The sequence below is a fragment of the Melanaphis sacchari genome, unplaced genomic scaffold, assembly GCF_002803265.2.
Source record: "Melanaphis sacchari strain LSU unplaced genomic scaffold, SCAv2.0 Contig466_pilon_pilon, whole genome shotgun sequence".
Classification (NCBI taxonomy): Eukaryota; Metazoa; Arthropoda; class Insecta; order Hemiptera; family Aphididae; genus Melanaphis; species Melanaphis sacchari.
This window is the reverse complement of record NW_020271309.1, coordinates 55,466-69,504: the sequence shown is the minus strand read 5'-3', so window position 1 is coordinate 69,504 and position 14,039 is coordinate 55,466. Positions and strand designations below refer to the sequence as shown.

Below are 14,039 nucleotides of genomic sequence, written 5' to 3'. Positions count from 1 at the left end.
AATTTCCAACTGGCGTACCCAATGCTCTTATGAATGGAAGCGCAAATTGCATGAATTCTGTCAAATAATAAGGTTTTTTACTTTTGGAACTGGAACCACTGGCAGGGGGTTTCATATGACGGACAAATACGGAACGGAGGTTCTTCCATTTTTCTTTACACTCGTTTACTATAAAATATTAATAATAATTAATATTTAAATAATACAAAGTCTAAAATAATTGACGTTGAGTTATAATTATTAATTTGATAAAAAATTTAAAAAAAAACACTTAACATATTATGTCCCAAACAAAAACACTCCGTCAACGCATTTAAGGTTCGAATTTTAACAAAATACGTAAAAATCACGAAAATTTGCAAATTATTTTGTGTTAGAAATTCATAAAAAAAATGTTATCAAAAAAAACAAATCTCTACCTGAAAGTCAAAATAAAATTGTGTCATGCGCTACGGCTCCTTTTTTTTTATTTAGCTTGCATCGCTGGATGATAAGAATTAAAATGTAATAAATTATTTGCAGGTACTTAGGAACAGGATCTACTTTTGTATCGCTTGCATTATACTTTGCTAGAGGAGAAAGTACAGTTATATACATAATACGTAAAATGACAAAATTGATCTGGGAATTATTAAAAGATTCTTATATGCCTACACCAACTGAAGAAAACTGGAAATTAATAGCTCAACGCTTCTATTCACTCTGGAATTTACCAAACTGTTTGGGTGCATTGGACGGTAAGCACATACGAATCGAAAAACTACCAGGCAGTGGATCAAGTAATTTCAATTACAAAATGTATCATTCAATAGTATTATTGGCATGTAGTGATGCAGATGGTTTTTTTCACTACTATCGAAACTGGTTATGCTGGTAGAAATAGTGATAGCGGAATATTTCGAGCATCAACAATTAAGAAGTGGATTACAACTGGAAGATTAAATATACCATTTCCTTCAAAATTAATAGATGATTTAAATGATTATAATTTTCCTTTCTACTTTGTCGGCGACGAAGCCTTTCCATTGACACCATATTTGTTGCGACCATACCCACAGAGAACTCTTGATAATGTCAAAAGAATTTTTAACTACAGACTAAGCCGAGGTAGGAAAACTGTGGAATGTGCTTTTGGAATGATGACCGAAAAGTTTCAAGTTTTAAGCAGTGCAATTCGCACCCGTAATACAGAAAGAGTGACTGATATTATAAAATCTGTGTGCATTCTTCACAATTTCATTCGCAAAAAAAAAGAAGGAGTTAAATATACACCATATGAACAAGTTGAAAACATTCAAGATAGCATCGATAGTACAACGGTATTACCAATTCAAGATCTTGTGTTACGTGATCGTGCTTCCGCTCATGAAGTTAGAAATTATTTAGCAAATTACTTTCTCACTCCCCGAGCCTCTATTCCATGGCAGTGGAACTATTGTGTTTAAACTGTAAAGAATTACCTGCTTAAGATGTATTGAATATAATATAATATAATATATTTAATGTAATTAAGATGTTTTGAATATTTAAATTCATATTTTTTCTGTTTATTAATAAACAAAAATATTTGAAATGGTTTATTTTATTATTAGAGTTATTTTTTGTGTTTACACTTGAAAGAAAGAATATTATTTAAAATATAGTTAGTACAGTATGTGTACATATAGTGCAGTTATCTAATGTGGACGCGTATTTATAAATTAACCACTAGAAAATCCAATATTTTTCGTTATTCGTCGATAACTTATCGATGTACATTATCATGGGTTATTTACGATCAACAGTAGGTATTTGTAAAGGCGTAAATATGACTTTAATGAGCAAAGATAGAATTATAATGATTATTATTATTATTATTTTAGAATATGCAACATTTATGCAACTATAAATAAATATGCAATTAATATGCATTTTCATCGAAATATGCATAAATACGCAAAAAAAAGTAACCATATAATCTATACATTATGAAACGTCGACTTTTTAAATAAAAATTTATAATCAAAATTATTATTCTAGGTGAATTGTAGAAGAATATGCATTTGTATATAAATCCGGGCCTTAATCATAATAATATATTAAAATATATAGACAAATTATAATTAATTAATAATTATAAATAATAAATTCTTTATAGCCATGTACTCAGAACCAATTATTATACATATTATTATTATTGTGATAATACTTGAATATTCTCGGCCTTACCTGTGAGCTTAACTTCTGTGGCTACTTCACTCCAAGCTTTTTTCCGTTACATTTCTTCTGGAGTAGCTTTTTAAGGTATAATTATATAGCTCGGGATACTTTTCTATTTGTTGCACAAATTTTATATTGAAATTTTGATCCATGTTATTGTTATTAGACACGAAATAAAAAATCTACCAAGCTACTCGATCAACCAAAGTAGCGAGGAGACCGGCATGTCTAGTCGCCAGTTGACTAGTCGCGTCAGTTTATCAGTCGCGGAGACTTTAGTAGCGCCGTCTGAACACATGCGCAGTTGCCTAGTCGCCTAGTCTCCTAGTATCTAGGCGATTGCAGTTTCTTTTGAGTATCCCCGTGTGAGGAGGGCCTAATAGGTATTAGCAATCAGTCCCATGTCGACCGTTGTCCATGAAACATCGTTCGCCACTACTCCGTCCAAATTTTTTTTTTGTTATACTTTATACTGCACCGATTTTCTCCATTCAAAGACGTACATCTCGAAAAAAGGAAGCTGTGTCCAAAGAACTGGGCACCACACCTGCAGCTGCACCAGCATCTCCCTTAACTTCGGTAACGTTAAAAAAAATAATTACTCAACTAATTGTTATCTTCTGTACGGCGGCCGCGCCACGGTCGGTCACCGGGTCGGTTGCCGTGTAGCGTACGTCTTATCGCCGCGCGATAAGCACTATATCCTAATTACCTGCGTGCATTATGGCATCATATAAATCTAAAACCGTCGTATCTCCTTTAATTATCCCTAAATCACGTATACAGAGCGTGCCAAATAAATCACCAAATCAATCTGCCCATTCAGAGCTTGAGGATGGCTGGACCACTCCGACTGTTAAAAAAAAAACGTGCAAATCTGCTTTCAACATCCCCAGACTCAAACCTAGCAACAAACACAAAAAAATTCGCGTCTCAAAATCGTTTTGCAATTTTCTCCGACCCGGTTGACGAAACCGATAAAATGGAACAAGATTCAGACCTCAATGAACCTCTCTCCGCCCAAATCAAACCTCCACCACCTATATTTATTCGCACTGTTAAGGACTACAAAGCCTTTTGTGATAGCATCAAAGAAATAACAAAAGGGGAACCTTTTTCGTGCAAAAGTTCCATTAATGGTATCAAATTATCAACTAGCTCTGCTGATTCTTATCGCACTGTGATTAAATTTCTACAATCCAACAAAGCTGATTTTCATACTTTCAACTCAAAGAAAACAAAGTCTTCAGAGTTGTTATCAGGAACCTACATCACTCAACTCCAATTTCTGAAATCAAAAACGAACTTATAGCTCTCGGGCACACGCCACGAAACATAACTAATGTACTACAGCGCATCACCAAACAACCTCTGCCTTTATTTTTCATTGACTTAGAGCCCAACATCAATAACAGAGATGTATTTAATATCGATCAGTTATTCTATTCAAAAATAAAAATTGAAGAACCCCGAGCTAATCATCAACCAATTCAATGTCTCTGATGCCAAGGTTTCGGCCACACTAAATCCTACAGTAATCATGCCCCAAAATGTGTTCGCTGTGGAGATCCTCATACCTCGGATGTCTGCTTAAAACCTGCAAGTTTACCAGCCAAATGTGCGCTTTGCAGCGGTGATCACCCTGCAAACTACAGAGGTTGCCCAGCCTACAAAAAAAATCCAAGCCTCACACAATTCTAAGAAGTCATACTCATCTCAAGTTAATCGTACTCATACGGACACTAATGTAACACCTACTAATGTAAACACCTCCTCCAATATGAACTCGGTACCAAAAAAAAACTTATGCCAATGCAACCAAAAACGACCCCTCTAATCAGCCTTACCCCTCCCCCCCTCACTAATGATACCTCGAACACCGACAACCTAGCCCACCAAATGGCGTCCTTTCTTAATAGTTTTTCAAGCAACTATCAATCCTTTAATCTCCTTGCTCACTTTTCTAATAGAAAAACTCATCCATCCTAACAATGGTAAATAGACAAAATACTATCCATCACCCGATCTCAATTCTTTCATGGAACGCTAACGGACTAACCCACCAAAAAAAACGAACTCTCTGCATTCCTTCTACTAAATTCAATAGATTTACTTCTTATTAGTGAAGCCCATCTAACAACAAACTCCTCGTTCAAATTACCTGGCTATATAACGTACCACTGCGACCACCCTGATGGCTCAGCACACGCCGGCTCAGCAATACTAATAAAACCCAATATCAAGCACACAATACTTCCCTAGTTTCAAAATAATTGTATACAAGCTACAAACATTGCTTTGACCTTAAACCACATTCCTACTACTATCTCCTCAGCCTACTTTCGCCCTGGAATAAAAATAAGTACGCTCGAGCTTTCACGCTATTTTACCTCCCTCGGCAACAACTTTTTAATAGGCGGTGACTTTAACTCAAAACATCCCCGGTGGGGCTTAGTTCACCAAACACCAGAGGGCGGCTACTAAATAACTTTTTACTTAATCACAATTTAAAAATCATTTCCGCATCTAACTCTACATATTGGCCTTCACATACCAATAGACAATCTGATGTTCTAGATTTCTTCATAACTTACCTCCCCAGTCATATAAACCATTCCATATCAAATCTCTCAGACTTATCCTCTGACCACACACCTTTACTCCTAATTTAAAATGAATTGTCTACTACAACGACTACTCGTCATACATTAACTCCAGGGAAAACCAATTGGGAAAAAATTTAGCCAAACTATAGACGACCTCATTTTACTAAACATCCCTTTAAAAAACACCTTCAGACTTGGATAATGCAATCCAATCATTTACAAATGTCCTTCAAAACGCAGCACGAAATTCTTCCCAAATGCCCTCTAATACCCCCAAAGTCACTAAAGATTTACCTCTTCACATAACACAACTAATTTCTGAAAAAACGCAGAGCCCGTTGTAGATGGCAAAGAACGCACTTGCCTAGTGACAAAAAAAAATATAATGCTTTCACTTGCTCCCTAAAAAACGTACTTCGAAAGTACAATTCTGAAAAATATCTACAGTATCTAAAATCTCTCTCCAGTTCTCACTGTGGAAATCAACTAAAAATATTTTAAAAGAAAAAAAACAAAACACCTCCTCTACGTTACCCAGATAGATCCTTAGCCCTATCAAACTTAGACAAAGCAAATCTTTTCGCAACTGATCTTGAAAGTAGATTTACGCCTCATACAGACATTTTAAATTTAGAACACTCCCATCATGTCGAAACCTCATTAATCAACACCCTACCAATGTGTCTTCCAACAAAACATACTTCCCCTTCTGAAGTTAAAAACATTATTAGTAAATTGCGAAATAATAAATCACCTGGCCATGACATGATAACCAATACCATTACGAAGAAACTGCCGAAAAAAAGCAATCCTACTACTTACGTATATCTATAATGGCATACATCGCCTTTCATACATCCCTTCCACATGGAAGCACTCAGTCATCATTCTTATTCATAAACCGGGCAAGCCACCCGATATCCCGTCTCCTTACAGACCCATCAGTCTTCTCCATACGTTCTAAAAATTATCCTAAAAAGAATTTATCCAATTTTAAATGAAAAAAAATATTATTCTTAACGCTCAATTCGGTTTTAGAAGCAATCACTCTTCGCTCCATCAAATCCACAGAATAGCTAACAACATTGCTTCTTCCCTTGAGCAAAAACACTTTTGTTCAGGGGTTTTTTCTCGACGTTGCACAGGCGTTTGATCGTGTCTGGCACGAAGGCCTTCTTTATAAACTTCTCTTTCTACCCACTCCACTATACCTCACCTTAAAATCTTTCCTCACAAACTGCTCCTTCGTAGTACGATGTGAGGAAGAGTATTTTAATATTCATTCTATAAGAACAGACGTCCCCCCAAGGCAGCATTCTCGCACCTACATTGTTCAATATATATACAGCTGATCTACCTCAATCAAATAACACCAACTTAGCTACTTTTGCAGACGATACTGCAATAATCTCATCCAGTCCTAACTTAGACACTGTCATAAATAACCTCCAAGACCACCTAACAAACTTACAAAACTGGTTTAACTTATGGAGAATAAAAATAAATGAAAGCAAATCCATTCATATTACCTTTACCCTCCGCCCAAAAAAATATTCCCCCTGTTTATCTCAATGACAAAATAATCCCTATGGACACATCAGTCAAGTACCTCGGTCTCCATCTAGATAAAAGACTGACCTGGGCAACGCATATAAAATTAAAACGAAAATCCTTAAATCTCCGTCTGCACAAACTAAGACAACTACTCCGCTCTAAAATCTCACTTGAAAACAAAATGCTAATTTATAAACAATTAATACGCCCGGCAATGACGTATGGCATCCTCCAATTATGGGGGGCTCTACAAAAATGTCTAACCTGAAAATATTCCAAGCTTTCCAATCCATAAACCTTCGTCTCCTCACAAACGCCCCATGGTATGTAAGTAACAGATCCCTACACCATGATCTCAACGTTCCAACGACATCTGCACTAGCTTTGTACAACTATAATAACTTCCACAAAAATGTCCTAAATCATCCTAATCCTCTAGTCGCCAAGCTAGCATCTAAAACCCTACCTGACAACCCTCCCCGTCGTCTAAAACGAAAATGGCCACGTGATCTTCTAACTGAATAAATCAAAATTTATATTAAATACATTTATTATGTACAATAAAAATTTAATTTAAACAAAGTTCATATTGGAAGTAGTATCAATGGACTCTCCCTTCCCTCAAGCCGTCCAGACTGGTAAAAATGTTATCTAAATTACTTATTGTATTATGTTATACAGATTGTATATTTTTTCTATTTTAATAAAAAAAAAAAAATAAAAAAAATAAAAAGGTATTAGCAATAGTAATATAGATATATATATATGATCTAATAATTATAATGTATACGAAATATTAGATTCATATTTTGTAAAAACATCATAATAAATTAAAATAGTAGTTGTTGGGCGAGGTCGTTTTGCATTTCCATGAATTGCCACTAAAGACGATAACATCCTGGAGATTGTTGTTTTCAAATGTGAAAACAATTCGAAGAATTAATCTGAATTGGGAGATTGTCGATTACAACAACAAGAGATTTCCTTGTATATAAGGGAGTCCAGAGATGACATTTATCCATTTATTAATGCATGTGATATGGCAGTGAATTAAGTTGAGTAGAAAAATGCACTAACTTTGGTTAAATATATAATTACCAGGTTATCAGGTAGACTCCTAGCCTGGTAGAGCATTGGAAATGATAAAGTATAAAAATGTGACTAAGTGGACATATATTAAGAGTTATTTAACAGATGCTTTTGAGGATATGACAACAGCTTCAAGTTTACAAATACAGTTAAATTCTATTAAAATGCGTAATGGTGAGGATGTAAATGATTTTTTTTTTTTTTTTTTAGCATATGGCGCTTATGTCCGGGAGTAGGCCCGAAGGCCTAGTTCGGACGCCTATTTGGCAGAATTTTTTAGTGGGCACCCGTAGGTTTCTGCCATGCCCGGGTGGGGGGGCGGCGGCTTCTCTCTCCAGACACCGTGACTGCCTGAAGAGTGACGCCGCCCGTGACCGAGATTCGAACCGGCGACGGTGCGCGACGCAACCGCCGCCTTAGTCCGCTCGGCCACTTCACCCCATGTAAATGATTATTGTCATAGAGTAGAAAAATTATATTATAAATTATGTACTGCATGTACACTTAACAAAGAAGAATCGGAAGCTAGAGTAATACACGAAACTTTAAAGGAACAAACATTAAATATTTATATAAAAGGATTAATAACTCCAATAAGAACAATTGTAAAAGCACTTAATTCTAAAACTTTATAGGTAGCTAAGCAATTGGCTAAAGCTGAGGAGGTAGAATATAATACAGAGAAAGAAAATTCTAAATACAGAAACGATTTTTTCCAATAATTAAGGTTCTAATAATAATTATAGACAGAATAACAGTTAACAAAATAATAATAATTTTCAATGTACAAATAATACAAAATATAATAATATGAATAATTATTCTAAAAATTTCTAACAAAATAGTTTTAATAAATCAAATTATCAGACTCGAACAAATAATTATCCACAGCGAAATAACTTTAATAAACCACCAATAAAATGTTACAATTGTAATGGAAATCATTATGCAGCTCAATGTAGAAATAAACCAATACAAAATTATACAAACTATAACAATTATCAACCAAATAGAAATAAATTTGCACAGCCATCAGCTAACTAAAATGTACGAGTAATTACATGCACATATTGTAAACGGAAAGATCATGATATAAATGTTTGTTTAAAAAAAACGTAATAGTGAAAGTAAGGACAATAATTCGGGAAACGTAAACGCTTCGAGCGAGGAACGCGGTACTCGTTCGATAAACCAGATAATCGCGGAGGAAATGCGCAATGTTTCCATATAGTTACAGCCATAGAAAATAATCATATAACGTGTATTTCACCTGCAAGCAAAACAAATAAGTTAGATTTATTGATAGTAAATGTACCTAAGATAAACTGTTTACAAAGACAATTAATTATAGATGAAATACGAATAGTTATTCCAATAGAAATAACTAATAATAGTATAGATACGGAATTTTATATTGTAGGAGCACAATTTCCTATACCAAAAGATGGTATACTAGGTCATGCATTTTTATTAAAAACAAGGTAATAGTAGACGTAGCAAATAATAAACTGGTTATACAAAACGATGAAACAACATTGAATAATTTAAAATGTAGTTCTATAATTTTAACATTACAACCTCGAACGGAGACCGTTGTAGAAATAGCAGTAGCTGACCCACTAGTAGAAAGTAAAAATATATATATTCATAAACAACAAATTACGAAAGATGTTTATTGTAGTAGTACAGTTTCAACTGTAAACAGAGGAAAAGCAATAGTTAGTATGCTAAATATATCTGAGGAAATAAAAAATATAAATCAGAGTAATTTAAATAAAATACTTTATGATAGTGAGTATGAGATATATACGGTAGAATCAACAAATAATCATAATAAACATATAAAACAATTAAGAAAAATCATAAAAACCGATCACATGGATGAGAATGAGAGAAAAACTATTTATGAGATATGTGAAAAATATAATAGTATATTCCATATGGAAAGAGATATTTTAACATTTACTAACGCAGGTACTCATTTAATAAGATTAAAACAGGATCAACCACCTATATATCGTAGACCTTATAGACTTCCTCATGCACAACAGGATGAAATAAATGCGCAAATTAAAAAAACTTGAGGATAATGATATTATTGAGAGTTCAAGGAGTCCTTGGAACTCTCCTCTTTTATTAGTACGGAAAAAAAATTGATAACTCAGGTAAACAGAAATTTAGAATAGTAGTAGACTTTAGAGCATTAAACGAAGTCACCATAAATGAATTTCACTCTTTACCAAATATTACTGAAATATTAGACCACAGTTAGGTCAATGTCAATTATTTTCTGTTCTTGATGTTTCTAGTGGATTTTATCAAATTAAATTAGAAAAAGAATCACGTGAATTAACAGCCTTTTCGACCAATCAAGGTCATTGGCATTTTAAACGTATAATACAAGAAATGAAAACTAGTCCTGGAACTTTTCAAAGAGTTTTGAACTCAGCATTAGCTGTTTTAATAGGAATAAAATGTTTAGTATATTTAGATGATATTATTGTATACGGGAAAAACTTACAGGATCATAATAAAAAATTAATAAAAGTATTTGAGCGATTACGAATTAAAAATTTAAAGTTACAACCAGATAAATGTGAATTTTTAAAACGAGAATGTGTGTATTTGGGATATGTAATATCGGAAAACGGTATTAAACCCGATGAGAAAAAAGTGAAATCAGTGTTAGAATTTCCAAAACCAACAACTGTAAAAGATATAAAATCATTTTTAGGATTAAGTGGTTATTATAGGAAATTTATAGATTCATATAGTGCAATTGCGAAACCTTTAACGAATCTTTTAAAGAAAGATATTAAATTTGAATGGAGTGAAGAATGTCAAAAATCATTTGATAAATTAAAAGCAGCATTATGTTCTAAACCAATACTTAAATATCCTGATTTTACTAAACCTTTCATATTAACTACGGACGCGAATAATAAAGCACTAGGGATAATATTATCTCAAGGAGAAATAGGTCAAGATTTACCAATTTCGTATGCGTCGCGAACGTTGAATAAAAGTGAAAATAATTATTCTACAACCGAGTTAGAATGTTTTTTTTATGAAATAAAACAAAAGTTTGGAATTAAAACATTTTTACCAGTTAGTAAAGTAATAGGAGACACACCGTATGTAATACAAAATAATCGGTACATAATATTTTTAGTTACGAAAAATAGAGATCGTCAGAGGTCAACGTACGAGAACATATATATAGCAATAATGAACTTGAAACAACTTTGTGAGGAAAATAAATTAAATAAAATGGCAATGAATAAATTAGGTTCCAATGACGATTTGAAATGGGATAAGATAAGGTCAATGTTAAGAAACATATTTCGTAATACTAAAATTGAAATTATAGTATGTACAAACGTAGAATATACGAAAGAAAAGAAAGTAATTATTTTAAAACAATTTCATGATTCAAAGTTAGGAGAATATTTAGGGGTAAATAAAACTATAAAACGAATACAAAAGCAGTTTAAATAGAAAGGTATGATAAATGATGTTAAAAAATATATAAAAAATTGTATGTCATGTCAAGTAAATAAAATTTCGAATCGACATGTTAAACAACCAATGGCTATTATGTCCACAAGTTCGAAACCATTTGAGAAAATATTTTTAGATATTGTAGGACCTTTACCAACAACTTTGTCCAATAACAATTATCTTTTAACAATGCAAGATGACTTATCTAAGTATACGCTAGGAGTACCAATACCTAATCATTAAGCAAACACGGTCGCGGAAGCCTTCGTTATACACTTTGTGTGTGTACATGGAATACTGGGAACGATATTGACAGATCAAAGTACGGATTTCCTTAGTAAAACATTTACGGAAGTTTGCAAATTTTTAAAAATTAATAAAATTAACACTAGTCCTTTCAGACCACAAACAAATGGAGGTCTTGAAAGATCACATAGAACTTTAGCCGAGTATTTACGACATTATGTAGATAAAGATTTAAATAATTGAGATCATTTATTACCCTATGCATTTTTTGTATATAATTCAACAATACATACATCGACTTACTATCAACCATATGCATCAGTATATGGGCGTACATTAGAAATACCAATTAAATTAAAATCTGAGCCAGAACCACAGTATAATTATGATGATTATTTATATGATTTAAAACAGAGTATGCAAGTGTCACATAAGTTAGCAAGAGAGAAGTTAATTGAAACAAAGTAAAAAGTAAGGAGCGATATGATAAGAAAGAGAATTCTGTAGATACACATGTAAAAGATTTGGTACTTTTGAAAGATAATACACATAGAAACAAACTTAATTCTTTATGGTTAAGACCATATGAAGTAATTGAAATAATAGGAGATGAAAACATAGTTATACAACGCGGTAGACGAGGTATTACTGTACATAAAAATAATGTAAAACGATATCATAATGATAAAATAAATGAATAATTATAGTATTATAATATAAGTAAATAACAAAATAATTTTTTTTTATATAATAAATTTAACTTTAAGTTTTTGATTTTTTTTTTTTAAAAGCAAAACATACAATTTCACTATTTTGGATTTTGAATTTACAATATTACAGAAAAACAATCACTTATTGATCTGCGGGCAATAACGGACAATCTAGATCAGAGTGAAACGATTAAATTAGAAGGATGGCCCTTGTTGATATCTAACAATGAGGTCCGTCCTATTACTAAATATGAACAGGATTGGGCGGTTAAAAATGTTAAGAAATTTTTTGGTTGGCCATCCACCAAAGCAAATATTTGTTTATCACAGATTAATGAAAGTAGTTGTTTTACTATAAATAATTTAAATAGGAAAACTATATTAAATTACATTAATCGGGGGGAACAAAAATCAGGTTTTGTTTTATGGAATGGTGACATGGATATGTTTTTTTTTGAACCGTTTGGATATACACTATCCAATTTTAAATATTAGAGCTTATGATTGCAATAATAATAGACAATTTTTCTTACAATTACAAATTAATAAAATTACTATCGTAGAAATTGAGTTAGGCAGTTATAAAAAAAATAGTAGATTGTTAAACCTATTTGAAAGTCATGAGCTGGCTAGTGATGTAGATCATAAGATAACTCATGCTCATGATCCCTGTGCGGATGTGATATTTACGAAATGTCTGTTCGATAAACTTTTAGAAAAAATTACTTATGAAATATTAATAGAGAGATTACCATAGGGATAATAATTTTACTTTTAGAAAAGTAATTTTTTTTACTTTTAGATTGGTGATGATGGTTGGATTAAGCAAGGCTAATGAAATAAATTCATCAGACTATTATACATATACACCGTATGAACAAGACAAGGGTATACATTATGAAAACTTAGGTCCTGTTAGAATAATAGGAGCAGAATATAAACTCATAACTTATTTTTCACTATGAGAATACAACACGAAATATGAAATATTAGGAAAGAAAATGAAAAATATAACAAACATATGTACTGATAAGTCATATAGATTTATGTGGAAAATATCAAATAGTAATAACCGATTTATATGATGAAATAACTAATCAAAAGGAAAGAATGTATTTGTCATTGGGAGGTCAAAATATTGATCAAGATATTAATAATGGAAGACAAAAAAGGGGATTAATAAATATTATAGGCAATGTTCTGTATACATTATTTGGTGTGTGTGATGATAAATGTGTTAAGAAAACCAGGAAAGCAATTCAAAAAACAGAGGAAACAGGAACTAATATTTTGCATATAATGAAAACATAAACAACAGTAGTAAAAACAGCTGTCAAGAAAATAGCTAACACAATTAATCGTACTGAGGAGTTATACAAAGATGTATCAAATAAAGAACAACAATTACATAAAAGATTATTACAAATACAAAACAAAACTGACGATATTTTAGATTTATTATTGGCAGATGAAGTACATAATTTATATACAATATTAACTAATCAATATGCATATGAAACTTCAACATTAGAACAAATAATTACAGCCGCAAGAGGAGAAATAGTACATCTAAGTCTTATGACACCTCAAGAAATTGCAGAAACGCTAAGAGCAGCAAAACAATATTTTAGAAGTAACTTAAATATTCCTGTAGGAACAAAACCATCAGAGATAAGTGAATTTTCGAAAATAGCAAAAATGAGCGTATATTATGAGAACGAGAGATTAGTGTTTATTACAAAAATACCATTAATTAAGGACATAAAATTTACATTATTTAATGTAATACTTATACCTATGAATCGTATGGAGAAAAAAAATAATTGGATGGTATATTACTTAACTTAAATATGAATATATTGAAATGACTAAAGATAGGAAGAAATTTACTACTTATTCAGATAAACAGATAAGTGAATGCACAGAATTGAATATATACAAAATATGTAAATTACCACAGCCGATACAGGAAGCTAATAGTCATCAACCGTGTGAGGTACAATTATTAAAAGGAGCAGACGAAACACCGGAAAAATGTATAGTTAAGAAATTTGCGTTAAGAGAAAGTATCATAGGCTTAACAACAAAAAACACATGGATACATGTAGGACACGATGTTTTGACAATAGGATGT

At 32.2% G+C, this 14,039-nt stretch overlaps 1 pseudogene; it reads left to right on the top strand.

Moving 5' to 3' along the window:
- Positions 1-646: 646 nt before the first annotated feature.
- On the top strand, positions 647-1,445 carry LOC112598273 (annotated as a pseudogene).
- The last annotated feature ends 12,594 nt before the right edge of the window (positions 1,446-14,039 follow it).